Source organism: Artibeus jamaicensis, unplaced genomic scaffold, assembly GCF_021234435.1.
Source record: "Artibeus jamaicensis isolate MK-2021 breed Jamaican fruit bat unplaced genomic scaffold, CSHL_Jam_final scaffold_537, whole genome shotgun sequence".
In the NCBI taxonomy this organism is placed as follows: Eukaryota; Metazoa; Chordata; class Mammalia; order Chiroptera; family Phyllostomidae; genus Artibeus; species Artibeus jamaicensis.
The window spans coordinates 20,780,575-20,808,229 of NW_026522047.1; the positions used below are offsets into that span (position 1 = coordinate 20,780,575).

At 40.7% G+C, this 27,655-nt stretch overlaps 1 protein-coding gene across 6 annotated transcripts in view; it reads left to right on the forward strand.

Annotated features, from left to right (window-relative positions):
• FHIP1A (FHF complex subunit HOOK interacting protein 1A) overlaps nucleotides 1-27,655 on the forward strand; it is a 200,286-nt gene that overhangs the window by 35,297 nt on the left and 137,334 nt on the right. For 4 of the 6 annotated variants that reach the window (XR_008390250.1, XM_053658217.1, XM_053658221.1 and 1 more), the window contains exon 2: nucleotides 21,245-21,364. The gene's annotated coding sequence lies outside the window, so the exon portion shown is untranslated. Of the gene's footprint in view, nucleotides 1-5,907; nucleotides 5,927-9,067; nucleotides 9,218-21,244; nucleotides 21,365-27,655 lie in introns of those variants that run through there. The other 2 variants (XM_053658218.1, XM_053658220.1) reach the window with 2 other exon arrangements.

The following is a 27,655-nucleotide window of genomic DNA, read 5'->3' on the forward strand; positions in this document are numbered from 1 at the left end:
TTTTGTGATTGGCTGATTTCACTTTTCATAATGTCTCAAGTTTCATCCATGTTGTAGCGTTTCTGTCCTTTTTATGATTGCATAATATTCTATCGTATGTATATACCACATTTTACACATTTTGTTTATCATTTCATCCACTGATAGACATTTGTGTTGCTTCTACCTTTTGGGTATTATGAATGTTGCTGTGACTATGTGTTTACAGGTATCTCTTTAAAAGCCTGTTTTTATTTCTTTGGGGGATATGTCTAGAAGTGGGATTGCTGGATTATATGGTAATTCTATTATTACTACCTAACTTTTTGAGGAAGCACCATACTGTTTTCCATGTTGGCTGCATCATTTTACATTACCAAGGGTTTCAGTTTTTCCACATCCTTGTCCGCACTTGTTATTGTCTGTTTTTTTTTTATAGTAGACATGATATTACTGGGTATGAAGGCTTTCAGTGATGATGCCATGCTCTTTTGATTTTATTGGAGGTAGGCAATAAAAAATATGGCTTTTAATTGTCATTGGGAGTCAATTATCAAAGGGTTGTGAAGTGGCATTCATATGCCTCTGAATTCAGGTGTTTCACCTTGGAGCCTTGCAGGAGGCATTGAAGTTATTGGTGCGAAAGACTAGCAGACATTTTCTTTTTTACCTATTTAGGCCAGTAACTTCATTCCTATAAGTAACTTTGGGTCTGCTGTGTGCTATGCCAAATTTTAGGAATTTCTCACTACAAAGACTCAGTGAAACTGTTCTTTTTGCAGAACTGAAGAGGCTAGTAAGTTTAGCTTTTTCCTCCAGGGAAAATTTACATTTTCCTAAGTGTTGACAGCTGTGTTTGCATAAAACACTCATGCACCTAACAATTACAGTTTGGTGAAGAAAACAGAGCAGTTAGTTAGTCTATTAGGCTTCAGAAGTCTCAAGAAGAGGATTCAGTAAAACACAAGGAGCCGAGAGATGCCCAAGTGCTCGCTGAAGGGCGTTTTGGAAATCATCAAAGAGCGATATGTTTAGCCATAAATGTTGCATTACAGCTGCCTAAAGATTACAGAGTCAAAGAGGCTGAGTAAGAAATATTTATAAATAGATCCCTTAACTTCGGTTTGTGTGTGAAAACGGAAATTTTTGTTTGGGTTTATTAATCTTTTCTTTGTCCTTTGCTTGGATTTTTCTTCACTCCAGCAGCAATCCTTGATGGCTTACAGGGGGCAGCATAAGAAAAATCATTCTTTATTATGGCTTGGGACAGACAGACGCACATGGTCGCATCGGGAGGTCCTATTCCAGTCACCCCTGTACCTCCATTTTGACATTCTAAACTCCAGTTTGTATAGATGAAAATTTGACTCGGAAGCAGCTCCATTTATTAATCACAAGTATACTGTGTTACCAGTATCCAGCACAATACATTTTACATGTAAAAGTCATATTTTTCTTTGTACGATTTGTACCCACCCTGGTTTGAACATTCACAGTAAATATAATTAAAGCTGTTGAAGCCAAAGCATATGGGGATGTTCCCCCTATTATTAGCCAGTCTTCACCGGCACTGTAATAATAGAGCTTTGTCTGAGAACCCCGAAAACTCTGCCAGTGCTTCATCGGCTTTGTAAACCGAGAGAACCGTTGCTGTCGACAGGGGCAGGCCCGGCGCCCTCCAGCACAGCTGCTGTTGGCTGGTCTAATCCCTTTGGAACAGTCACGCAGGGTTAGTAATGCCACAGCTCACATCACGTGCCTTTCCACGGGCACCGTACAAGGAACAGGAGTCAACAGCGTTGCTTTCTTGAGGTGCGGCACCCCCTGCCCCACCCAGGTCCGTCCTTTTACTTTGGAAGTTCAGAGCTGACTCAGGGAGAAGCTACTTCAACATCAGTGGTCCCCATCACAGTCAGTGGGACCACACCTCAGTCTTTGTTATTCACATGAAATACAGCACTGCCTCTGAAGGCAGAAAGGCAGAAGGCAGCATTTACTTTACTGTTAATTAATTGATTGATGAGCTGTGTCCTTTATGTTTAACAAATAGATGTCAGAAAGTCTGCTGTGTGTAGAGAGTTGAGCTCGGGTCTGCAGAGGCTGTAAAACAAATGCACAGTGCAGTTTCTATTAAAGTCCTCTAGAGTTGAAGATGGAAGCAGGGGGCACAGAGAAAGGCTCCCGGCTGGCAGCAGCTTGGACTGCGTTGTGTGGTACGGAGTGTGTGTGCCACGGAACGCTGGGGAAGGGAGCTGGCCCTTAAACCCCTCAGAAGAGGAAATTAGGGCAAAGCAAATGAGGATGCCAGGTAGAGAGCTGTTGGGTTGGCCCAAAACTCCATTACATTTTTTTCCATATGATGGCTCTAGTTAGTGCTTAGTTGTCTTTAAAGTCATTTGAAACAATTTTGGTAGAGTGTATTGTGACAGCTGTCATATCAGAACACATTAAAAAAACATAAAAATTTTGTTAAACATAAAAATTGGTGAATTTTTGTGCAGCCATTTTAATATTGAAGATAGAAGAATATATGAAACATTTTTGGCATATTATGCTTTATTATTTCAAGAAAGGTAAAAACGCAACTCAAATGCAAAAAAAAGATTTGTGCAATGTATGGTGAAGGTGCTGTGACTGATCAAACATGTCAAAAGTGGTTTGCAAAGGTTCTTTGTGCTATTGACCTTTTGACCAAATAATTCTTTGCTGTGGGGCTGTCTTATGCACTGGAAGATGTGTAGCAGCACCCCTGGCCTCTACCTGCTAGAAGCCAATGGCAGGAGACAGACGACATACTCAGAATACCCAAATCAATAAAGTTATTGGTGAAAAATGAAAAAAATGTGTCTTTTATTTTATGAAAAAAAAAAAAAAAAGGTAACAGACTTTTTGGCCAACCCAATACTTTCTGCAGAATGGCTCCTGATTCCTTAAGGGCCTCAGCCCTTTAGAAAGAATATCCTGACTCTCCAATAGTGCTCGAGTTCAGTATTGTTAAAATTTAAAAACAAATATTTTGCATCTGATAATGAAAGTAATAACTTATTTATTTGTGGGATAGAAGACTTGTAAAAGACATATAGGCACAAAGAAAATAAACTGCCCGCATTTCAGTTACCTAGAAATAATTCCTGTTAAGCTTGTGGAATATACCCTTAACTCCTTTTTTTCTAAGTAAATGACTTTAATTATACTTACTTTGGATTCTCAGACCAGAGGGTGTATAGATTTCATAAAGGATAAACTTGAGTTGGATTTGTACAAGATCACTGGATTGGTTTATTGTGATGATAATTTTGACCTCGCCTATCTTTTCTTTTGGTTATTTTGAAAATTTTTTGTCACCCTTGGGGGAAAAAAGCCTATTTGTTTTCATTTTAGAGTATTTGAAAGCAAATGATTTTATTTTAAAGAGAATCTTTTTCAGTGGATAGACTTTGGGAATGATAGGAGATGGAGATTTTCTCATAAATGAAGTAGAAGTTATGATTATTTAATTTTATATCAATATCTTTACAGTCTCATAGTATTGAATTTTTGTATGTTTTATAGTGTATTTTCCCCCAGAAATGATGTATATTATTAAGAAGGTACATATATATTCCTTAATTGTTGGTTACCTCTTATTATCATTAATGGAAAATCTGTGTGGGTTAAGTTAGTAATTAAGGCAGAATATAAGATGTCAGGCAATTTAATTTTTGATATGTGCAAAGCTGTGGGTGAGTTTAAGATCCTGACCTCTGACGGGTGCATTTGGAGCAAGAAATTGCCTAGGAAATGGCCTTGTGCACTCAGGTAAGAGCCTGGCTTTTGAAGTATAGTTTCTGATCTGCCACAGTTCTGTTTGCTCCACCATTTGTGCCAGGCCGTGAAAACCGACAGTGGGACTCTGTGTTGTGGAAGAACATGATGGATTCTCTGTGTTTGGGAAGTTGTGACTGTTCACGAAACTACAAAGTAGAGTGGGTGCCCTTGGCTGATTGAGAGGTCTTAACCTTTTTGGAAATTGATGGCTCCACGCTATGGTTTTTAGAAAGGCATTGTTTTTATACAATGCCTAGCTGCCCTAGTTCTATAATGTCTATCCTAAAAAAAAATTCTGGGTAACCGAGGCTTTTTGTTTGCGTGGGAAGGGGTGTCACGAACTCAAGGCCCAGTTTAATGAGAATATACAATTCTAAGGAGCAGTGACGACTGTGGCAGCTGAGAGAATGCTTACCTCTCCAAAGGCAATGAAAAAACAAAACCCAAAACATATTGTGACAGTCAAACAGACAGTCCAAATTTGGCCTGAAGCCTACCAGTTTGTCTGTCTATGCCAGTTATCCTTATAACAGTAGTAGTAGAATAGAAGTATAATCCAGTAAAAGTAGCTGACAATTTTTGGTAGCTTACTCCATGCCAGGCACATACATTATCGCATTCTGACTCTACATTAAAGGTAAATGCTCTTATAACCCACTTAGACATAAAACTGAGGCTGAGAGAGGGTACTTGTCCACGGCACGGGGATGGGAGCAGCAACTCTGCCGCTAGGTTTGTCTGACTCTGGATCTTGAGCTCCGTGATGTGTTTTGATTTTAGGCCACAGAACTTGGAACCGCATTGGGTAGGAAGGAAATTGTCAGTCAGTGGTTAAGCTACTCATTGTTGGCACTGGCCAGCTTTGTGACCTTGGAGGAGGCAGCCAAGTCTGGGAGAAAGGGCCGTATTCTTGGTCCCAGAGGAAGAGGAAGCGGCAAGATCAGTCTGCAGTGGTGTGGACAGGCTGGAGAAAAGTCTTCACCAGGTTCCGGGGGAGACCATTCAAGAAAGAAATAGTTCCTGGGAAGTGCAGAAAGTGTGAGGGGGCCGGGAGTGTGGGGTGTGTGCAGTACAGAGAAGTGGAAAATCAGGCTAGAGGGAAGTTTAGGAGGAGCTTGTGGTGTTAGGTGTTGGCAGACGTGAGCAGTGTCTACAGGGATGTTACATGCTATGGGTTTAGCAGTGTGTGAGAGACTGACTAGGGCCGTCGAATAAAGAACTGAAATGTATGTGGGCTGAGATTTAATCTAGGGCTTCCTGTTACAGTACACATTAAAGCTAAATGAGGTTTTCATCTGGGTGGGGGGGACTGCCTTTTCTCCCCTGGCTTTTTGTTCAGTTATCTCCACAGGCTCCCTGCACTCACCTTGGGCGGATTTTCTGGGGCACCGTGGATCTGGGTCAGGATCACTGGCATTTCCCGTGGGGTTTAGTAGAAAGAGAGTCATAAAGAAAGAATGCTGAGAGACCTTCCGTTGTTGAACTAACCAGCACCCCTGAGATGTTTGCCTATTAACATAGCACCTTCACACAAACCAGCCACTAACCTGTTGCACATCGTAGCTCTCAAAGCACCTCTGTCTCAGTGAATTTAACTCAGGGAAGTGAAAAGTGAAGTCAAGCTCTTCCTACTTGGCAGCACATGAACATGAACCTTGGGAAACACAGCAGCCTCTGTGAGAGGCCTGTCTGCATAAACCTTACAGACCCTAAATTTTTTAGAATTTAGAAAAGAATTATATATACATACATACATACATACATACATACATATAAATATAAAATCAAAGGGCTCTATCTTGACTATTTCCCCTGAAAAAAATGTGAATATACTACAAAAACATGTGAGAAGTTAAGGTTGATGAATAGATTTTGCTTTCTGCAGTCTGAAGACTTAAATAGACACTGGAGGAGGAAGCAAACCCAGTTACAAGAAACCTAATACTGCTGGTGGAAGCGGGAGACGTGGGAGCAAAAATAGAGCAGGAGTTGGGTCTAGGGAAGCCCTTTTGTTGAATCGTTTCACTGGCTTTAAATGATCGCTTTCCTAGAAGCAACAAGAAAAACTGGTCCAGTTTGTTTTCAGAAGTGGAAGAAAATACTTATGTACGCTCTGCCACGTTTCCATCTGGAAAACCGGGTAGGGATTTGGCCAGATCTCAAGTGATTTGTGTGTAGTAAACAAGACTGTCTTCAGCTTGCCGTTGTGAAAGAGCAAATGGCTTGGGGTTCCGTTGCTGCTTTTCGGTCTCTTTTAATGGCTTGTTCAAGGTAACACTGCACTGGTCTCCGCTATTTGTCTGCAGTGTTTGGTGAGTGACGGCGGTTTCTGAAGCAAGAAACCAGAACAGCGGTGGAAGCTGGAAGAGCTCAGACTGTGACACCCTGGCTGAGCTGCCCAAACTCGACCTGTTCCTCAGGGTTGGGGGGTTGGTGGTGAGGGATGGCTTTCACATGAACTTGAAATTTAGCTTTTTCCATTTTTCAAATTTCAGAAAAGAGGCTTTTAATTTTATGGGCAAATGAAATAAAGGGAATTTCAAGTCAGCTCTTTTGAATGCTTACGATTTTTTCATGTTTTAAAAGTTTACTTTTTCTCCTAATATGAGAAAACATTTCTTTCTGAAATTGTGGTTATCTAGTAATAAATGACATTTCTTTTGATGTTTGAGAATACATTACTATGGGAATGTGAATACTGATCCACTGTTTTTTCAAATGTGGAGACAACATTAATGCTTTAAATTTAAATTATTTTTATAGGCCTCCTGTTAAACTCTTCTAATTATTAGGTTTAAAATATTTATGTGAGAGAGGTAAGCATTTTAGCAAAGAAATGGTAATTTTATTCTGCAAGACAAAAAGTACTAATGAAGTGTTTCAGAGCATGTAATTTAGGAAAACCGTAGAGTATGTATTTCAGATTCACTGCAGATAAAAATGGTTACATCAAGTTAGTAAGTATTCTGCTACAGTAACTCCCCCAGACACCTCTTCCTAAATCTTGAATTAAAGGTCTTTGCCTAGAATGGTCATCTCATTATTTTGAGTTTTATATCTTATACACAGTGCAGACCAAGCAAATGATAAAATGTATAGAGGTCAGTTTGTCCTTCAGATGCTATCAGCTATTTCTAATCTAATTCTTAAACTGACCACGGTAGCTTGGCAGCAAGCCATGTGCTTGTCATTTTAGCTTGTTAGAGTTAAGCCTAGTCCTTTCAAAACAGGTTTACTAGTCTTTTTTAATTGCCTCCTTAAAGTTTTTCATTTCAAGTATCAGCTGAAGAACTTAAGGAGGTAATAAACATGGTTGGAGGTCAAGTAAAAGTTCTGAGCAGATCAGGAATTCACTGAAGGAGGGAATGCAGAGAGGGATGATTTTAGGGCCCTGGTGGATGAGCAGAGGATCACTGAGGCATTTGTATTAGCACAGGGTTTAAATCGTGTAGTTGTTTGACATGTGTATGGCATTTATTTGATTCTAGTATAAACAATTTTCTTTTGTGCATTTTTTTTTTTGCGTTAAAATGTGCTACCTATTCTTCTGGGAAAGGCTAAGTATTAGAAATTTGTGGGAAAGCTGATCAAGATGAGCAGACAAAATCTGGAATCTGGAGCAGACAAAAGAGAGAGGATGTCCCATGAGCCAAGGGTGTCACCTACTCAGGGATCATGACAGTAAAACCTACAGTATGACATAGAGAGGAAAAGTGGCTAAAAAAAGAGGTGAGGTAAAGAGACATTTAGAAAGAGGCAGGAAGAGGAAGCGTTTCCGTCGAGTGGAATAATGCATGCCTGCGCCTCTGGGAACAGGAGAGGCCCCGGTCCCCGGCAGTGCTCACTTTGTGGATGTGCCTGGCAGCCTGGGGTGTGGAGTCTGTGGCACTCGTTACGACTGTGGGAGGGAATAGATATGGTGGGGGATCTGTGAGCCTCCAGGGATACGTTTTGAGCCACAGCAGCTTGTGTGTGACCTTGCAGGGGATGGAAGGCAGTGGCAGTTGGGACTAGGTAATTGATTGGGTAATCTAGTTGAGTCAAATCAGAGAAGCCTACCTGGCCCATCTCTTTCTCTGGAATCATTCCACACCTGGAGGACTTGGGGATGGGATTTCCTTTGTAAGTGTGAGGGCAGGGCGGAGCGTGAGGACCTTTGGACATGTGACATTCGAATCCCCGTCTTGCTTCCTCCACCCTCTTCCTGGGGCGCACCATGGGTACACATTGTCCCCTGGCAGGACCCAATTTGCTGAAAATTATTGCATATGCTGTATCTTTCTTGATTTTCTTTCCACTTGTGCTCTCTCTGGTGTCCCTATTCTCTCCAAGTAACTGGAACTAATTTGGTTAAAAAAAACTTTCTCTAGTTTAGAGTTAATATAAATATAACTCCATCTTTATGCTTGCATTTAAAAGAAGGGTTCACATTATGTTGACTCAAAGAAATGGGGACATTTTGGGCATGACTTTGGGTAAATAATACATTGGAAATATTACAATGGAGTCTTTATATGCATATTTTGTACTCATGGAAATTAAACTCACACGCTTGGCTAAAAGAAAAATGAAAGGATGAGAAGTAACAATTGAAACGTGATAAGCAGAGTCCCAGAGTGCACGTGAGATCGGAGATGCGGGCCTGCAGTCTGTAAGGGGAGTTCATTTCCTTTCAGAGCTGGAGCATTGGCTTTAACTGCATGACCCATAAAATGCTAGTGAGATATTTTGTTTGGTATTTACCTGAGGAGTTAATGGTCTTTCCCCAAAGGGCCAAGAAAACAGGTTATCTTAGGCTTCGTGAGAGGCAGCATAGTGTATTTTATGAAGAATTTCGGGGAATTTTCAAGGATGGTTTTAACTGCTTGTAATTGCTGCCTTGAGTTTGACTTTGGACTTGAATGTAGTTCCCTGTACCATTCATTAGACATGGCTTTACAGTGTCGGCCGGATGACGGTAGTTCTTTCAGGGCAGCTGTAAGCTCCCTTTTAGATTTGGGCCTGTGTGCTGTTCATCACAGCTAAAGGAGCTCCAACAACATTTCTGTTGAATGTTGGGGTACATTGAACATTTCTATTGAATGTACCTCCTCTGTTGAACGTACCTCCTCCTGCTACCCTCTCCACACCCCATGGTTCCTGGAACAGCTATGAGTGGGGGCATTAGGGCTGCTTTGGTTTGGAAGAGGTGGGTCTTGCTGAGTGGTTTAGATCCTCTATCTGCTGGACCTGGATTGCAAGGTCCTGACTTACTGAGGGCGTCTTTTCTTCCTGTCTCTAGCTGCTGCCCTAACCAAAGACAGTGGCCATAGGGACTGGTGGGAAGTAGGATGATGGCGTGTGCGTGAGATCCTGGTGGCTTGGAAGATGCTCCTACTATCCTTGAAATAGAAAGAAAACCCCCAACAAAATCCATATCTCCCATATCATGGTAAGGCACGTGGTCTTTGTAAGCTGTTTTAGCACCCCAAGAGTGGATGCCTCACCCCCTTGCCCTCCCACCCTCACTTAGAAGGTTCTGTTTCCTCATTTGCTCTCAAGTATGGTTTCAAATACTGGGATTGTGAGCGACTTACAAGTTAAAGCCTAATAAAAGATAGGCCATCCATCTCCGCAGACCACTGTCTCCGCCCCGCCCCTGCTCTGTTCTGCCTTTCACCTGTGGTCCAGTTCTGGGCTGTAGTAATGACCCCAGGAGCTTTATGTATCACTCACCCAGTAGCTTACAAATATGCGTCATAAAGAAAGGTTTTACCAGTTTAATAGATGGCCTTCTTGATAAGGTGTCTGCTTGACAGGGCAGGGCTGAGTGAAGAAAAGTACCACAGAAGTCTGCATGTTCTTCATATGCCATTTACAGATGTTTGCGGCCCTCAGTGAGTTTGGAAGCTCCTGTGTATGACACCCAGACCTTCATACCGGACGCAAATGTGATCTCACTGCTAACCGCTCATTCTGATGCCGTTTCCCGTGTTTTGTCCGCCCCCTGGGCCACTTTGATCTTTTTACATTTTCGATGTGCCAGCCAACCTCTGTTGTATTCAGCAGGATCATGGAAATGGAGGGGCCCGTAGAAGTAATCACATCCAGTGTTCTTGAAACTTTCCCTCAAAGGGACAGTAAAACCACTAATAAATATAATTTACGCCAATATGGAAGTCAGAGAAAAGCTGAAGTTCCAGTTCAGAGAGAGACTTAAGTGGGAGGCCCAAATGCTCTGTGTTTCTTCACGCCCTTCCCACCCCAGCCCTGGAGGTGTCTGGATATAACGTCTGGAGCTCTGCGGGGCTCCATGAAAACCACAGCTCTTGGCGTAATGGGTGTTTGCTAAGTCTTAAGTAAATCTTCCTAGCACCAATGTGCTGTTTATTGCTTCCTGAAAGTGAAACTTTAAAATGGGACGCTCCAAGTTTTCTGTCTCCTTTTCTCTGTGTCTGAGTCTCCGCAGACCCTCACCAGTCCTGAGGAAGCTTGTGTGTTGTAAACGTGCAGCTCAACCAGCGTGTGCTGACAGGTACCACGGGGAGAAGCGACTCGAGGAACAGAACGGTGCTGGGTTTTTTTCCTTCAATGACAACTATGGCCTCTGGATGGGACTGTGAACATGCTTAAAAAGTTGGGGTGTCCTCTCTGGAATAGGCTCTAGTTGTATAGATCAGTGATTCTCAAAGTGTGGTCCCCTGACCAACAGCAGCAGCAATGTCCCCTAAAACTTGTCCAAGTACAAGTTCTTGGCCTCTACCGCAGACCTGCTGAATCAGAAACTCCGAGGGTGGAGCCCCGCGATTGTATTGAACAAGCCTTCTCTGTGATTCTGCTGCACACTGAAGTCTGAGAACCACGGGTGCCAGGGAACAGGGTGGAGGTGCCCGGGGCTGGCTCCTTCCCGCCTCCCGCCCCCTTCCTCTAGCAAACTTCTTGCTTTGATGTAGAAATGTGATGTTTTCTAAATCTTATGTGACATCCTAAACAACTTCATCTTCAAAACAAATACCCTAGGTCTGCCTTTCAGTTAGATTAGCATCCCTTCCCTTTTACAGGGAGATGCGGAAGCAGCCCTGGATGTACATGAACATTATTTTTAGGTGTTAGTTGGAAGCCTGGTTGTTTAGGAAAGGAATAGATGTGCTGCTTGAGCAACCAGGGCTTTCTCTGTCTGAATACTGCTGGGGTGACTCCGAATCGCAGCCCTTTCAGCTTCCCGTCTCCAGGGACAGTGTGAGGAGGGATTTCCGAAGTGGAGCCCTCAGGTGACTGGGGTCACCTTACCCATGTCCACATATGCACCAGTTTCTCTCATCTGGTGTCTTTCTAATCAACAAGGCCATCACTCAGCAGTCTGGAGCTGGGGGTTCCTAATATACTATCCAAGAACCACCTTGATAGTATAAAAACAAATTTTGCTCCTATGTATGGGTATGATATTTTGTAGATAGAAGGTCTATAGTTTTCATCAGTTTCTGGGAAAAATCTATGCACCACCCACTCAATAAAAGCTGATTGTTGCTTTAGCTGCTTTTAGATAATGGTTTTAAGATTTGCAGCCATTAGAGATGGAAGAGCTTCCAGGGGCATTGGCAATCATCCCTCAGCCTGCTTTGGGGTCTCCTCAACTGTTCCTGTATGCATGGAGTTGAGTGAGATTGGATTTTAACCACGAGATTCTGCGTTTGTTTCTAGGGGTGGGAAGGATGCACCCTTGTGTGTGTTATATAGTAGTTTCAGGTATAGTTTTTAAAAGTCTAATCCTGTGACATATATAGATCGGGAGAATATTCTCCCTGTTTGTAGTCGATGACACTGAGGCGTAGAGAAAAGCATGAAATGATATTGCCAGTTTGCCTGTCATCTGAAAGCATTGGACCCTCCCACCAGTTCGTGCTCTGGTTGCTTCTACATACACACCTAAAAAAGTCTTAGAAGTTTATGGTGGATTGAACAGAAAAAACAGTTGTTTAACTGACCTAACATTATTATTATCTTTCTAAAGGAAATGGATGGTGTTCAAATTGTGGATTTTTTTGCTCTTTCTTATTTCAGTGATTGTAAAACAAATTTTTATAGACATAATTTCTCCACAATCAAATAAAAACTGGTTCCAGCTCCAAGCCTTTCCTTCCCGAAGATCATACGAACCCTACCTGATTATATTTTTAAGCGTGTTGGGTCAGGACAGAGCAAGTCACTGGCAGCTGGGAGCATTGCCTCATTTTCATTAGATTGTTCTTTGGGTTTCAGAGATGAGTGTCCTTGTAACTTACATTGCCCAGCCTTAAAATCGCACATAAAAGTTTGCTGTGGAAGAGTGGCAAAGGTGACATAAATTGAGAAGGTCAAGGGGAAAACTGTGCTAAGAGCTTCTCATAAATGAATTGTCATAAAAGTGCAGAGATTTCTCCAAGTGACAAATTAACTTGAGATAGTGCTTTGCATTTTTAAGTAACGTGTGATAGGGTAATACCATTTGTGTTCAAGCTGGAGGTCTATGTGTGCCTGTATATTCTATGTGTGCCATTGTCCAGTAGTGCAGAAAAGCAAGCTGTGCACGTGGAGATTGAATTGACTTTTATTTTGCAAAGGCATCGCATCTGCGATTCGGTTGGCAGCAGGATGGTGTGTGTCAGTGCAGGCTGGCGTCTGAGAGGAGGGCTTGGGGACATTTGTGCTTAGGAAACTTATGAAGGTCTTGTTCTGACATGCATTACTCTTGCTTTACTGAAGTCACTGAAAAGGACATCAAGGTATCAGTCACTTACTTAGTTTCCTGGCATTGGGTGGGTAGAAAAGGCATTAGCCAGTGGGGTGGTTATTCCTTTTGTCAACAAATCAGGGGTTTCATTACCATAACTTCGAGCAGGTGACTCCATATTTCTAGGAGGAATGTACATATTAATGTCATTTAGGCCACACTAATGTTAGAGTTTTGTACATCTCTGATTTGTTGAGCAGTAATGAGACTGAAGAGGATCTTGTCTTCATACAGTCTATCCAGGGAAACCAGTGGGGCCTGTGAGGGCTCTGTGTTCTTCAAGCCATTGATGGCAGTATTAGGAGTTTACTACTAATATCTTTGCCCTCTTTACTCTTCTACTGAAGTTTTTGTTTTCTTTCTTTGGCCTTTGGCCACATGGCAGTTTTGCTCCAGGATTTTAATTTGTGGGGTCAAGACAGTGGGCATGATGTTAGCTAATTACCTTGAATGCTGGCGATTACGGACTTGACCTTTCAAAATCGGAGCGTGATGCCAAAGATCACATTTGTACTTGAATGAGATTTTCTTGTTGCTTCCATCTCAGGGAAACCAATGGGCGCAGACACCAAGGGAGATCAAGGGAGATGAGGTGCGGAGCTCAGTCCATTCAGGAGCCCCAGGCCACGTACCTACTAATCAGTCCCTCAGCCCACGCTGGCAGTCTTTACGTTTCTGGGCCGAAGCAGAGCAGATTCATATCATTGAGTCTAGAATGGAGCCTGAGGCGAAGCAGGTCTCTGGATTTCCCTGAGGTTTTTTTCCTCCACGTCTCTTCTGGTATCTATCTATTCTTCTTTCTTTTTTAACTTGAGTGTATTGTTTTTTTTCTCATAAGAAAAAACAACAGCACTCTGAATCTATGCTTCCTCTGGTGGAACCTAATATTATAGAATCTGTTTGTGTCTAAATAAAGAAGGTAAATCAGTTTTAACAGCCAGTCAGCTGACCCAGAAACTCGATGGGTATTTTGAGGTTGTGTACTCACCTGTCTGGACCATTGAGGACTTTGGATATATGTCGGGTTAGGAAATACCTGTGTGATTATAAGGCTTATTGTTTATGAAAACAACAAGGCTAATAAAAATATTAGCCTTATGTTACAGTCCAGTGACTTAGGGTCTGACTTCAAAATAGCTTTGCCTTAATAATTTTAAAAAGCCCCTTTTTGGTATCTTTCAATTGAGATAAAATTTACATAACACAAACACTGTGAATATTTCTTTTGTGAAGAGAATTTAAGAAGGCTAATTGACTCAACACTTGGTTCTCATGTAGTTGAATTCAATGGCTGGTAGGCTAGAATGATGTAAAGCCAGGGCCTTTCCTTCAAGATCACAGACTCCTAAGGGGATACAAATGTAAACAAATATTACTAGAGACATGGACAAGGTGTCCTGGGACTGCCCAGGATGTTTGCTGCACTCTCCTTTTTAAGCCTGCCTCTGACAATAGTGGAATCTTTTCCTCTTGCTCCAGTTTTTGTAGTGACTTGTCTTCAACATGCTGCTGTTTTCCATTAAGGATTTCACATGAAAGAATGTTGTTCACTGCTTCGTGCGTCTGAACATTTCTTGCTTCTCAGATTTAGATACAAATATAAGTGGCGATGCCCAATGTTAGTCCGGTTTGTTAGAATTATAAAATGTGCTTGATATAACGATATAAAAGTTGGTATAAAACAAGGTATTTCTGAATGTTGGAGGGTAACCTGGGATTCTGTTGTCCAATAAACTCCAGGTCTGTTGCTTACTTAAACCAGCCCTATATTATATTTCTGTTTCTATCGTATCTTGTCCCCACGTCCTCCAAAATCCCAAGCCAAAAACAGAGTGTACTTCCTGTCTTCTTTGTTTTGAGTTTTCCTGAAACTTTCAGTCTCTTCTTTTTTGTTGTTAAAATTTCTTGCATGTTTGCAAATGAAAATACCAATGCCTTTTCCCTTTATACTATTGAATGAAGGATTTAATGGATAGTATTTATAAACATCTCTAGATGAAATAAAATGAAATAGTATTATGTTAGGTGAATAAGCTATTTTCTTAAATTAATTTGAGTTTTATTTAGTTGAATTTGTCTCAGTGTTGATACATGTTTAAAAAATTTTAAACATTTTAAATATAGTTAATGCTGTTTATACTTTCTTACTTCCCTATTTTAAAGCATTTCTGAACTGCCACAATTGTAATTTTATAGACTATCTTTTTTTAAAAAAGATTTTATTTATTTATTTTAGAGAGGGGAAGGGAGAGAAAAAGAGAAACATCAATGTGTGGTTGCTTCTTGCTTGCCCCCACACTGGGAACCTGGCCTATAACCCAGGCAATATGCCCTGACTGGTAATTGAACTGGTGACCCTTTGATTCACTGGCCGGCATTCAACTGCTGAGTCACACCAGCTGGGGCTATACAGTACACATTTTACTTTAAATAATTCATCTTTAATGCCTCATTTTGGTCCATGAAATGTAAAAATTGATGTCAATTGACTTTATTTTAGTAATCTATTTTATTCAAATCTTGCAACATGTTGGTCAAGTGTGAGAATGTAATTTTCATAGCTAAATTTTAAACCTTAACAGGAGTTTTATTTTCTCTCTCTGCGTGTGAATTGCTTAAAGGGCAAATGTATCTGGTTCCACTCTACGGTTTTATAGAAAGGTCCTTTCCTCCCTTCGCTATCTTGACAGCTGAGAAAATTAAGGGAACAATAAACAGACTGGTGTAAGAGAGCAGAAATTTTCCCAGTGCTCTGAGATCTGCTTCCTCCCTGGTGTGAAAGCTTGTATTTGTGGCCTACAAAGTGACGTTGTGTAAAAACGTGAAGGACAGGTGTTTACTCTGGCCTTGAGCAAGGTGAAAATTTGAAATGGAAGAGTTGGGCTCTTTTTGTGGAAGAGGTGACTTGGAACTTGCCCAGTCTGTCAGTTTTCTTGCCTACCATTGAAGCTGGAGACTAAGGAGAAATAATTTCACAACTCATAATGTAGCTCTAAAGCCATTTTTTCTTTTGGTTGATGAATTTTAAGCAGTTGCATACATTTTCCATAAAATTTACTGCCTCCCATTTGCCTTTGACTAGAAGCCAGCTAGAGAAGTATTTGGAGAGTTGTGAGCAACAATAGGACAAACTGTTAGAAAGAGGCCTTTGTGGCATTCCTCAAGTGCGTGCTGGTGGGAAAATGACTGTAATTTGGCAGCAGCGTGTTGGAAAATAATTTTATTTACTATTTAGAAATAACATAAATGAGCCTTGCCTTTTAGATTCACAGGTTCAAAACATTTAGTCATGCCTCACTAGCTCAATCTTTGCTCATTACGCTTTACATTGATGGAATTAACTGTGACACATTGCCGTGCTGGATCGGCTCCACGGCTCCGAAATGCAGGGTTTGACTGAACGCTGGAACAAAGTTAAAGATGCTGTTTAATGTCAGAAATGGAGATTTGTGAGGTTTTGTTTTTAGCCCGAAGTTGCTTCAAGAAAGTACCCTGACGATAGAATAGAAGAACATGAAGAATATCTGATTGTAAATTGCCTTTTGAAACCAAAAAAGAAACCAGGAAAGAGCAAATAATTTTCCAAAGTCAGGTCCTTGGTGTGGACACTGGTACACTGGCCATAATATGGCTAGTCTCCGGGTGGGGGGTGTGCCTCCAGTTCTGTGCCTGCTAGTGCTGGTAGTAAACACATGTTTAATGGCCATTCGGCCCGGAAGCACCCAGTTTTCTGAGTATCAAAGGACATAATGTGGATGAAGGTCAGAACTTTGTGGTACTTGCTGTGGGGTTCATGGTACTGAGAGAGCCAAGCTGCCTTCATATAATGTCCATAATTTCCCAGGGATTCTTTGGAGGTTCTCTTCCGATTATTTTGCTTACCTTGTGCAGTGACCCTCTGCACACTTTTCCTCTGACTTTTACTGGAGTCACTGGCTTGTGCATTAGTATTCATAAGGTTATACGAGCATTTTGTATGGCCTTAAATCACCTGTCATTTCTTTTTAATGGTTAAGGGTAGAGAATTGAAAGTTGGACTTGAGTTTCAGTTTCGGCTCTACCACTGTGTGATTTTAGTTACGTAATCTCTTTAAGCTTCAGTTTTGTTTTATAAAATGGCTCTTCATTCATTCACTGAACAAATGCTAAGTAGTAATATCTATGTGCCAGGCCTATTCTTTGTGCTGGGAAGTGAGCAATGAACAAAGCAGGCAAAACCCCTGCTCTTGTGGTACTTACATTCTACTCTGGGCAATGAAATATAAATTAATACAAGTTAAATATAATCTATGTTGGGCCGTGGCTGGATAGCTCCGTCAGTTAGAATGCTGTCCCAGTACGCCAAGGTTGCAGTTCGATTCCCACTCAGAGCACAAGAATCAACTGATGAGTGCGTGAATTGGTGGAACAACAAATCCATGTTTCTTACTCTTTCTCCCTTCTCTCTCTCTCCCTTACTCCTTCTCTCTCTCTGTCTCTCCAAATATATGTACTGGATGGCGACAGTTGTTACAAACAAAAATAAAACGGGGTTGGGGTGACAGGGTTGAGAGGCACTTTCTGTTTTATGCGGAATAGACCGGATAGACACAGGCCTCTCTGCTGAGGTGGCAGGTAAGCAGAGACGTAAATGGAGAGAGGCATGATATATAAGGAGACCTCGGGATAGAGGATCTCGGGGACAGCATGTCTGGAGGGCACTGCACAGTCCCCGAGAGCAGCTAGGTGTGTGTGAGGGGCAGCGAGAGGGCGCCCAGAGCACAGTGGGTGAGAGCCGGAGCAGCCGGGATGGTGTCCACCCTGCAGGGTTGCTTAGAAAGCTGGGTGAGATAAACTTACAGTATGCACTTTCACACATCAAAAGAATAATAATACACCATCACACGTGAGGATTATTTTAGGAATGAAAGAAGGGTTCAGTAGTATAAAATTTATTAATGACATACATCATCTTATTAAATAAAAGTAGGGAAGAAATCATATAATTTTTACAGAAAAGACATCTGATAAAATTTAATATCAACTACTGATTAAAAAAAAAAAGCCCTAGCTGGTATAGCTCAGTGGATTGAGCGTGGGCCTGCGAACCAAAGGATTGTGGTTCAATTCTCAGTCGGGGCACATGCCTGGGTTTCAGGCCAGTTCCCATCAGGGGACGCATAAGAGGCAACCATACATTGATATTTCTCTCCCTCTCTCCTTCTCTTCCTCTCTAAAGATAAAGAAATAAAAATTAAAGAAAAAATATATAAAAGAATTAAAAACAGCTCAAAACATACTAGGCACTGTTTCTTGGAGGATGTCTCTACGACCCCTGCAAACTAAAGCTGTCAAATACAATTGGGAAATGTTGGATTAAACAAAGCTGAGCAGGGCTCTCTACTACAGGCCTTTTTAGAGCCTTAATCTGCATGATGCACTTGTGAATATTCAAGAGGGATATTAAAATTGCTGCATTTACAAATTTATTTGAACATAGAACCTTACACAATGACTACGATTTTTTTCCTTTAAGAAACATGTTACGAGTAGTTGTCACATTGGGAAATATCACTTTAGTACTTGAGATCTGCTTTCATTTACCTTCATTATTCATTTTAATAAATCAGTACTCTTGATTTATTTTCAAGGCGCCTGTCATCTCTCTCTCTGCCTGCTTTTCCTCCTCTGTGATATGCTGCAACTCACTGGTTTCTTTCGTGGCTGAGACCCTCCCAAAGTCATAGAAATTACACTGGTGTCTTGGCTAAAGAAGATAATTCTATGTGATTAATGCAAAAACCTTAGGGACTGACTGAATGGAAATTGAAGATTGAAGGTTTATTTGACTCAACTTTTCCCAAAGCTTTTAAAAGTTTTGCTGTTCCCTGAGTGGAATTAAATCAACTTAATGGGTAGCTAGAGCATTACGTGGATTGGAGAATAAGGGCTCTACCTTTGTCTTCGCCATTTACAAGCTACTTAATTTTGAGCAGGTCACTTAGCCTCCCTCTGACTCAATTTTGTCATCTGTAAAATTCAGGAATTGGATTTAGGTTCATCCATTTTAAGATGCAGAGTTACTATTAATATACTTAATCGAATCAGTGATGATTGAGGGCTTATGTAGAATATTTTGTTCCACTCCGCAAGTTTCCACATGTGACCATAACCTTGTGTCTCAGTTCAGCTCTTTTGGAGAGTGAAATTATTCAATAAATTGGCTCATTGTCTACTCCATGTATTTGAAAACTTGTTGAGTTGTTTGAGATTTCTGTCTTCCTTGATAGATTTGTTAATTACCCTTTAGGAAAGCACTTGCTTATAACACAGGTCAATTAATTCGGCTCTATGGATAAATCCACACCTCCTGCGTTTGTTTTACTGATACAAGCAGAAATCTGCGATGTGGATGTTAATGATCTTACCCCTAGCTCCCTCATACCCCGTGTTCATTTGGTGGCTTTGCTGTGTCTTTGGTCCACTCCCATCCTGTTAGCTGATTTCTGAACTCAGCACAAGACAGTCTAAATTCACTGAATTTATGCCATCTGGAAATGAGCTTTCAGTTTTGTTCCTCTGTTAAAATTAAGGATGGGACATAGCTATTACATGGAAGGGTTGCAAGCATGGGTACGATTTGATTACGCGGAGGTTGAATGTGTTGTTAGAAGGAAAGCACTTGCCTGGGGAGAGATTTGAGTGTGCCCGAATTGTTAAGTGCCAACTTCCCCCTATTTTTTAACAGGAGACATATTTTGTTTTGAAATGAGATGACAGCCAAGTGAATTGTCAAGACCTAGTGAATTTTTAGAGGGTCCTTTTAATGTACTTGGGTTCCGTTTAACCTTGCCTTCGATGTCATTCTGTGCATTACTGTTAAAAGACTCGGCTTCCTTTGAAGTCGCTGCCAGGGACATCATGATGGTAAAATATAAGAGGGTTCCCAGCAAAGCCCTTAGCAATACACAGCGATGCCATATTACCCAAGTCAAAGCTTATGTGTGGGGGTGCCTAAAATCGCAGCATGTAAGGAGGGGTGTGTGATAATGAACACTAAGATGGGAAAGTATTTTTCATGAATTAGAGATGCCCTTTCATAATTCAAGAGTCACCGAAGGAGGAGAGGCTTGAAGTCGCCCGAAAAGCGTCTGGGAGCAATCTGTGATTCTTAAGGGGCAGCAGAAAAGCTAGTGTCGCTACGGCACATGGTGATAAAACTGCGTGTGTGGGTTTATGGAAGGAGGAGAGTTCTTTTACTGGTAAAGCCTCTGGCGGTTAAATGCCCAGAGATCTGATTGTGAATTATACTGCAAGGCCCCAGGTGCTTAATAAATGATTCATTGATTAGCGTGAAGAAGGCACATTTGAAGGTACTGAGGCAATTTTAACACGAAGAGTTTGTTTATTTGCATGTGAAATGTTACCCTTTACTTTTTTATTTAGTTTTATTTTTTCCAATCACTGTTGACACTCAATATTATTCTGTATTAGTCTCAGATCTTCAGCATAATGGTCAGATGTGACTTATGTGCGAACTGGTCCCCCGATAAGTCTAGTACCCACCTGGCACCACACATGTTATCCTTCACTGTTCACATCCCACGTTCACTCTTCCTGTGCCTGGTCACGACCACTGCTGTGCCTCGTTTTGAAGATTTAGTTCACATTGAGGTTCCCTTCCCCCCATTGTTCTCCTTCCATGAAACATTTCTTATAAGAAAAGGTATTGCATTCCAAACCTTTAAGACATGTATAGGTCAAAACACACCCATGGAAAGCCTCTTAGAAGAACCTTTCATGGAGCCATCTTTAAATATATTGGACTACTGCAGAAAAATTATTACATTAATGAGTGGGTCATGCTTTGGGGCTTGGGAAATCTTTAGACAGAAATCTTGAAAAGACATAGTTGTACTAGGCTGTGACTTGAATTGCGCTCCTGAATGCATCTAAAGAGGGGGAAGTATTTTACCTAATACTTAAAAGTACATCAGGACAAGCTGTATCTTGTTTCTTGCTTCTGTGTAGTTATGGTCATAGGTAATTACAACATGGGACCATGTCTTTTTCTTTTTTGTATGATAATTGGCATTTCCCCAGTTTATTATAAACATAAACATTTTTGATGGTTGGCGAAATTGTGGTAAAAAGGGAGGAAGCCAGTATTTGTGCTGTGAACCTCATCTTCCCAGTGAGGCCTGATGACGTGAGGTGTGTCTAAGATCAAATCAAAGTAACCTTTGTGCACAGGAAGGCAAAAACCCTGAACTTGGAACTCTCAGTGTTTAGATACGTCAAAGGTACCTGAGAATGTTGTGGGAGCAAACACATATTTCTAAAAAGTTGTTTTTGAAAGTGCTTTATGGCCCTCTCTTTGCTGTTTCATGTTTTGTTGTCATTAATGTGAAGCTGCTGATGCATGGATATGGACTTACTTAGTTTCACGTTTTTTTTTCTTTTGTGAAAGAACCGTATAATGACTTACCATCTCATAGACACGGAGGAATCCTCCTCTCTGCTCTGTTACCCAATGGGGATCTCTTATTTCTGGCTGGCATTCAGATCTCTAAATAAAGATTTTGATTTTGCTTATCTCTTTAAAATGATAAAGTAAGTGCCATCTGAGGAGAACCTATTTAGTGCACAGCAAATGGGAGGAGGAAAACTTAGTTTGGGTTTTGGTAGTTTATTCATGATTGTGGATCATTTTTTTATTCATTTCTATAGATTCTGAAAGTCTTGGAGTTCCTAGCAGTGCCAAGTGCTGGAGACGTTTTTTCTGCTCCTCCAATAGAGTGAAGTGAAAGCAAGGACAACCCAGCAGGAGGTTGAAGAACGCAGTCACAGGTAATGTCTTCTTTTCCGATTACTATTATCCGTGTTCAGTAATGTTTAATAATATACTTTGAAAAAGCCTACTTGAACCTACATATCCAAGTGAGCATTATCTTGTTCAGAACTGTCTTTTCGATAGGCCATTCTCTATCCTCTACTCAGAACATTAAACATTTTTTTCTGTATCTTGATCATCATCTGGTACCATTCTTTAAAGCATCCTGTTTTCTATGGTCGCAAATCTTAACCCCGTGAAGGGTGTATTTGGAAAGTAGTATGAACTTGTTTAGCACTAGGATGATGAATCTGGGGACCTCTGCCTTAAATGAAAAACCAGAAGGAGCAACAACGTAATGAAACCAGTTCCATTTTGTAATTTATGTATGTGTTTGAAGGCTCATATGCTGTATTGAAAGTTATTTCTAAGAAGAGGTGATTCTAAGTCTTAAACAATGGTATTGTTAAAATAAATGATTAGCCTTCATACTTTATAGAGAAGTATATATTATTTATTTGACTATGTATATGTTGGTATTCTTTCTTTTCTTTTTTTTTAATATTTTATTTTTCAAGAGAGGGGAAGGGAATAACAAAGAGTGGGAGAGAAATATCAATGTATGGTTGCCTCTCATGCATCCCCCGCTGGGAACTGGCCTGCAACCCAGGCATGTGCCCTGACTGGGAATCGAACAGTGATACTCTGGTTCACAGGCCCGCGCTCAATCCACTGAGCTATGCCAGCCAGGGCGGTATTCTTTCTTATTAAAATCAATCAGCCCCTTCTGCCAAGATGGAGGTGTAGGTGGAAACACTTTGCTTCCTCGCACAACCAAATCTAAAAACAACAAAGTTTTAACAACAATAAACGCAACCAAACCACAGAAAATCGAACAATATGGAGTCTGAATATAAGGAACCGATCAGGTAAACCCGTGAGAGGGGTGAAGCCAGCAGCGGAGCGGGTCAGGCAAAAATGATCCCCCGACCCAGGCAGCGTCCAGGCAGCCGAGGGCACGGATCCCAGGTGCGGGGTAGCTACGGGTGGTCCCAGGGAAGGGGCAGCGTGGCTGGCTCTCTGCAGTTGCACATTTGCACGCAGATAAACCAGTGAAGAGACGTGTATTGAGACAGACCGCGCAGGCCCCTGCACAGGGCGGCTGGCTCGCACATATCTGCCATTGCTCCCTCTCTGACCCTGCCCCCACATACAGCGTTACAAACTAGCGACCTGGGTGGCCCCGCCCTGGTGAACAACTAAGATTCCGCTCCTCATACGTAACAGGCACAAACAGATCAAAACATGGCTCAAGAACAACTCAAAGCCCCAGAGCCAATAAATCTAAGCAACAAAGAAATAGCCAAACTTTCAGATGCACAGTTCAAAACACTGGTGATCAGGATGTTCACAGAACTGGTGATTTTAGTCACAAATTAGAGGAACACATGAAGGCTAAACTAATTGAAATGAATGGTAATGCACAGGAAACCAGTAGTAATGGAAAGAAAACTGGGACTCAAATCAAGGGAGCAGACCAGAAGGAAGGAAAAAATGACCAAACAGAAAAGGATGGAGAAACAAGAATGCAAAAAAATGAGGAGAGGCTTAGGAACCTCCAGGACATCTTTAAATGTTCCAACATCTGAATTATAGGGGTACCAGAAGGAGAAGAAGAACAACCATGAGTGGAAAATTTATTTGAACAAATAATTAAGGAGAACTTCCCTAATCTGGCAAAGGAAATAGACTTCCAGGGAATCCAGGAAGCTCAGAGAGTCCCAAAGAAGTTGGACCCAAGAAGGAACACACCAAGACACATCATCATTATATTAGCCAAGATTAAAATGGAGGAGAGAATCCTAGAAGCAGCAAGAGATAAAGGGACAGTCACCTGCAAAGGAGTTCCCATCAGACTGTCAACTGATTTTTCAAAAGAGACCTTACAGGCAAGAAGGGGCTGGAAAGAGGTATTCCAGGTCATGAAATCCAAAGACCTACATCCAAGATTGCTCTATCCAGCAAAACTTTCATTTAGAATGGAAGGACAGATAAAGTGCTTCTCAGATAAGATCAAATTCAAGGAGTTCATCATCACCAAGCCCTTATTATATGAAATGTTAAAGGGACTTACCTAAGAAAAAGAAGATAAAAAAGATGAACAGTGAAAGGACAGCAAACTCACAGTTATTAAGAACCACACCTAAAACAAAAGCAAATTAAAATGACAGCTAGATCAGGAGCGGAGCCATAGAAATGAAGATCACCTGGAGGATTAGCAACAGGGGAGTGGGAGAAGGAGAAGGGGGGAGAAGATACAGAAAATAAGTAGCATAGACAGTAGATAGAAAATAGATAGAGGGGAGGGTAAGAATAGTATGGGAAATATAGAATCTAAAGAACTTGAGACACGTGTTCATGAACTAAAGGGGGGAATGGTGGGGGAGGGGTGTGCAGGGTAGAGGGGAATGGAGGGGGGAAATAGAACAAATGTAATGGCATAATCAAGAAAATAAAAAATATATTAAAAAATAAAGAGAAAAAAATAAAATTAATCAATGAGTATTGTAAAGGGTTCCTGTATTAGTCATGTAATAAGATGAGGTCTGCACTTCCTTATAAGGTATACCTCTAAGACTTTGTAATTCGCATCTTACTGGTGGTATGTTCTGCATTTTTCTCAAAATGTTATTAGAGTGCCTGTTAAAAATGCACAAATGAGCCCGGGCTGGTGTAGCTCAGTGAATTGAGCACAGGCCTGCAAACCAGAGGGTTGCCGGTTTGATTCCCAGTTGGGACACATACCTAGGTCGCAGGCTACATCCCCAGTAGGGGTGCGTGAGAGGCAACCACACCCTGATGTTTCTCTCCCTCTCTTTCTCATTCCCCTCCCCTCTCTCTAAAAATAAATACAATCTTTAAAAAAATGTACAAATGACTAGGCCCCAATCTAGTGTGCCAGAGTTAGAATGGTGGGAGGCAGGATTTAGAAATTGGCCTTTCACAAGTATCACCAAGGAGGATGCCCTCAATGCAGTGCAGTCTTTCCTCCAACAAGTCTTTGCGTTCTTTAATTATTTCCTTGATTTTTGCTTTAAATAAAACAATGCTAATATTCTTAGTATACTATTTTGACACAGGGTTATATACTCAAGCAGCTTATTATTAGATCAAATTGAGACTCTAATTGAATATAACTGTACTTTCAACTATAACTGTACTTTGAACTTTAATTCTAAATTAAAAATCTATATTTTTTCCTGGGTGTAAAGGGATAAATATATTTTTGAGATCTAACATACTAAATCTTGTGAAATATCTTCTCTTCAAATTTGCTAATAAGTTGTACTTCAGGTTCCTTATTCAAATCGAGGCTAAAGAGTAATGGGGTTAGAGAAGCACTGGAGGCCTCCGGGGTCTGAGCTCCACTACACGTATCATCCAGTGCGGCGTTTTTCAGCAAACATGTAATGAAGGTTTTGCTCTGCAGTTTATGGTTCAAACAGAGGAAATCCTTTCTTGCTTGTGCCCTGAGATTTGTGAGGCTCTTTGAAACCTTCAAAGGAAGTATTAACATGAAATGAAGCAGGAGGCTTTGCTATGAAGTTATTTTCGTTACCATATACATTCTTGACATTCATATAAATTTATTGATTTTGCAGAATGTAAGCTTTGTGTGTAAAGTGTGTTATAGTTTCAATCCTACAAATGATTTCTTTACTTTAAAAGATATTTACAGTGTTATAGCATTCTGTGCATATTGATATTGAGAGATAACATACTTCATGTAAAATAAACATGTGGCAATAGATTTATGAGTTAGGGCTATTAATAAGGCTATTATTTTCTTTATTAAAATAATTTGTACAAAATAATCCATTAAGTTTGTACTATAAAAATTGGGTTAAAATACACATAACACAGAATTTACCATTTTAACCATTTTTAAGTGTCCAGTTTAGTACTAAGTGTATTTACATAGTAGTGTAGTCAGTCTCCAGAAACCTTTCATCTTGTGAAGCTGAATCTTTACAATGTGACAGACCTTCTCCTTTGCTCCTCCCTCTAGCCCCTGGTAACCATTCATTCTACTTTCTGTCTCTGGGAATTTAACTATTCTAGACACCCCATGTAAGTGAAATCACAAAGTATTTGCTTTTTTTGCCACTGGCTGATTTCACTTAGAATAATGTCTTCAAGGGTCATTCCTGTTGTAGCGTATGTCAGAATTTTCTTTCTTTTTAAGGCTGAATAGTATTCCATTGCATGCACGTACCACATTTTGTTTACCCATTTGATTGATAATGGGCATTTGAGTTGCTTCTGCCTTTTGGCTATTGGGGAAAGTGCTCCTTTACACGGTGTACTCATCCGAGTCCCTGTTTTCACATTTTTGGGGCATATGTCTAGAAGTGGGACAGCTCAATCATACGGTAGCTGTATTTTGAGTTTTTTGACTAACTGCCATCCTGTTTTCCACAGTGGCCACACCATTTTATATTCCCATCCATGGTACACAGGAGTTCCAAGTTCTCCATGTCGTCACCAACATAGAGATTTTTTTTTGGTGGTAACTATCCTGATGGGTGTGAGGTTATCTCATTGTGGTTTTGATTTGTATTACTCTGATAATTAGTCATGTTAAACGTTTCTTCGTATGCTTGTTGACCTTTTTTGTCTTCTTTACAGAAGTTTCTAGTAAAGTCTCCTGCTCATTTTAAGAATCAGGTCATTTGTCTTGTTGAATTGTGGGAGTTGTTTACATATTCTGGATATTAATCCTTTATCAGATATAAAATTTGCAATATTTCCTCCCATTCTGTGGTTTGCCTTTCTGTTCTGTTGATTATGTCCTTTGCATTGAAGTTTTAAATTTTGATGTAGTTCAATTTATTTTTCACTTTTGTGGCCTGTGCTCCTCATGTCACATCCAGGGAATCATTGCCAAAGCCACTGTTGTGAAGCTTTTGTTCTACGTTTTCCTGTAAGAGATTTATAGTTTTAACTCTTATGTTTACGTCTTTGATCCATTTTGAGTTAATTTTTGTATATGATGTACTGGAAGGATCAATTTTATTCCTTGGCATGTATACATACAATTTTCTTAGCTCGATTAGCTTGAGAAAAGTTTATACTTTTAAAAGCAGTTTCGGAGAAGGAAAAGCAGACAGTCATAAATGGTTATGTTGTAGCTATGGAAGAATTTTTATAATGTTCTCTGTTTCTAATTCAGAAGATAATTTCAGAAACTAAGCATTACATGGGTTTGAAGCTCACTTTAAACTGAGATTTAGTAATTGTGGGTAGGCACAGAGGCTTTGTATATATTTTATGTTAGTTTTTCAGTGGGCAATAGCTTCATACATTTGGGATTGGATTATGGCAAACTCTGAGTTTGGTCTTCAGGTGGATGTGTGTGTGTGTGTGTACCTCCTCTTACAGGGCTTTTCCCAGTTAACTCTGTCCAATGAGAGATCGTCTAATGTTTTAGGGAGCTTTAGCTTCAAGGTTGCAAATAGAATCGACATTCTTATGGCAACGAATGCCAGTAATAAATCCTGGAAACGTCTATAGCCAGCTTGAATCAATCATGTGACTGTGTAGCAAAAGTCACTTGGAACTTGTTTTTGCCTCGTAGCTCTAAAAAGCAGAATGTATGTTGACAGAATGATATTTACACTGATTTTGAAAAGGTCAAAAACCACATTTTGTGCCCTTAGAAGTGTGGTTATTTGGGGGAAGGACAAGAGGATGTTGAGGGTAGGGTTAGGAGAATACAAAAGCAAATACGTGATGATGAACTTCTTGAATTTGACCTTATCTGAGAAGCACTTTATCTGCCCTTCCATTCTAAATGAAAGCTTTGCTGGATAGAGCAATCTTGGATGTAGGTCTTTGGATTTCATGACTTGGAATACTTCTTTCCAGCTCCTTCTTGCCTGAGGGGTCTCTTTTGAGAAATCCGCTGACAGTCTGATGGGAACTCCTTTGTAGGTGACTGTCCCCTTATCTCTTGCTGCTTCTAGAATTCTCTCCTTCATTTTAATCTTGGGTAATGTAATGATGATGTGCCTTGGTGTGTTCCTTCTTGGGTCCAACTTCTTTGGGACTCTCTGAGCTTCCTGGATTTCCTGGAAGTCTATTTTTTTTGCCAGATTGGGGAAATTCTCCTTAATTATTTGTTCAAATAAGTTTTCCACTCGTGGCTGTCCCTCTCCCCCTTCTGGTACCCCTATAATTCGGATGTTGGAACGTTTAAAGATGTCCTGGAGGTTCCTAAGCCTCCCCTCATTTTCTGAATTCTTGTT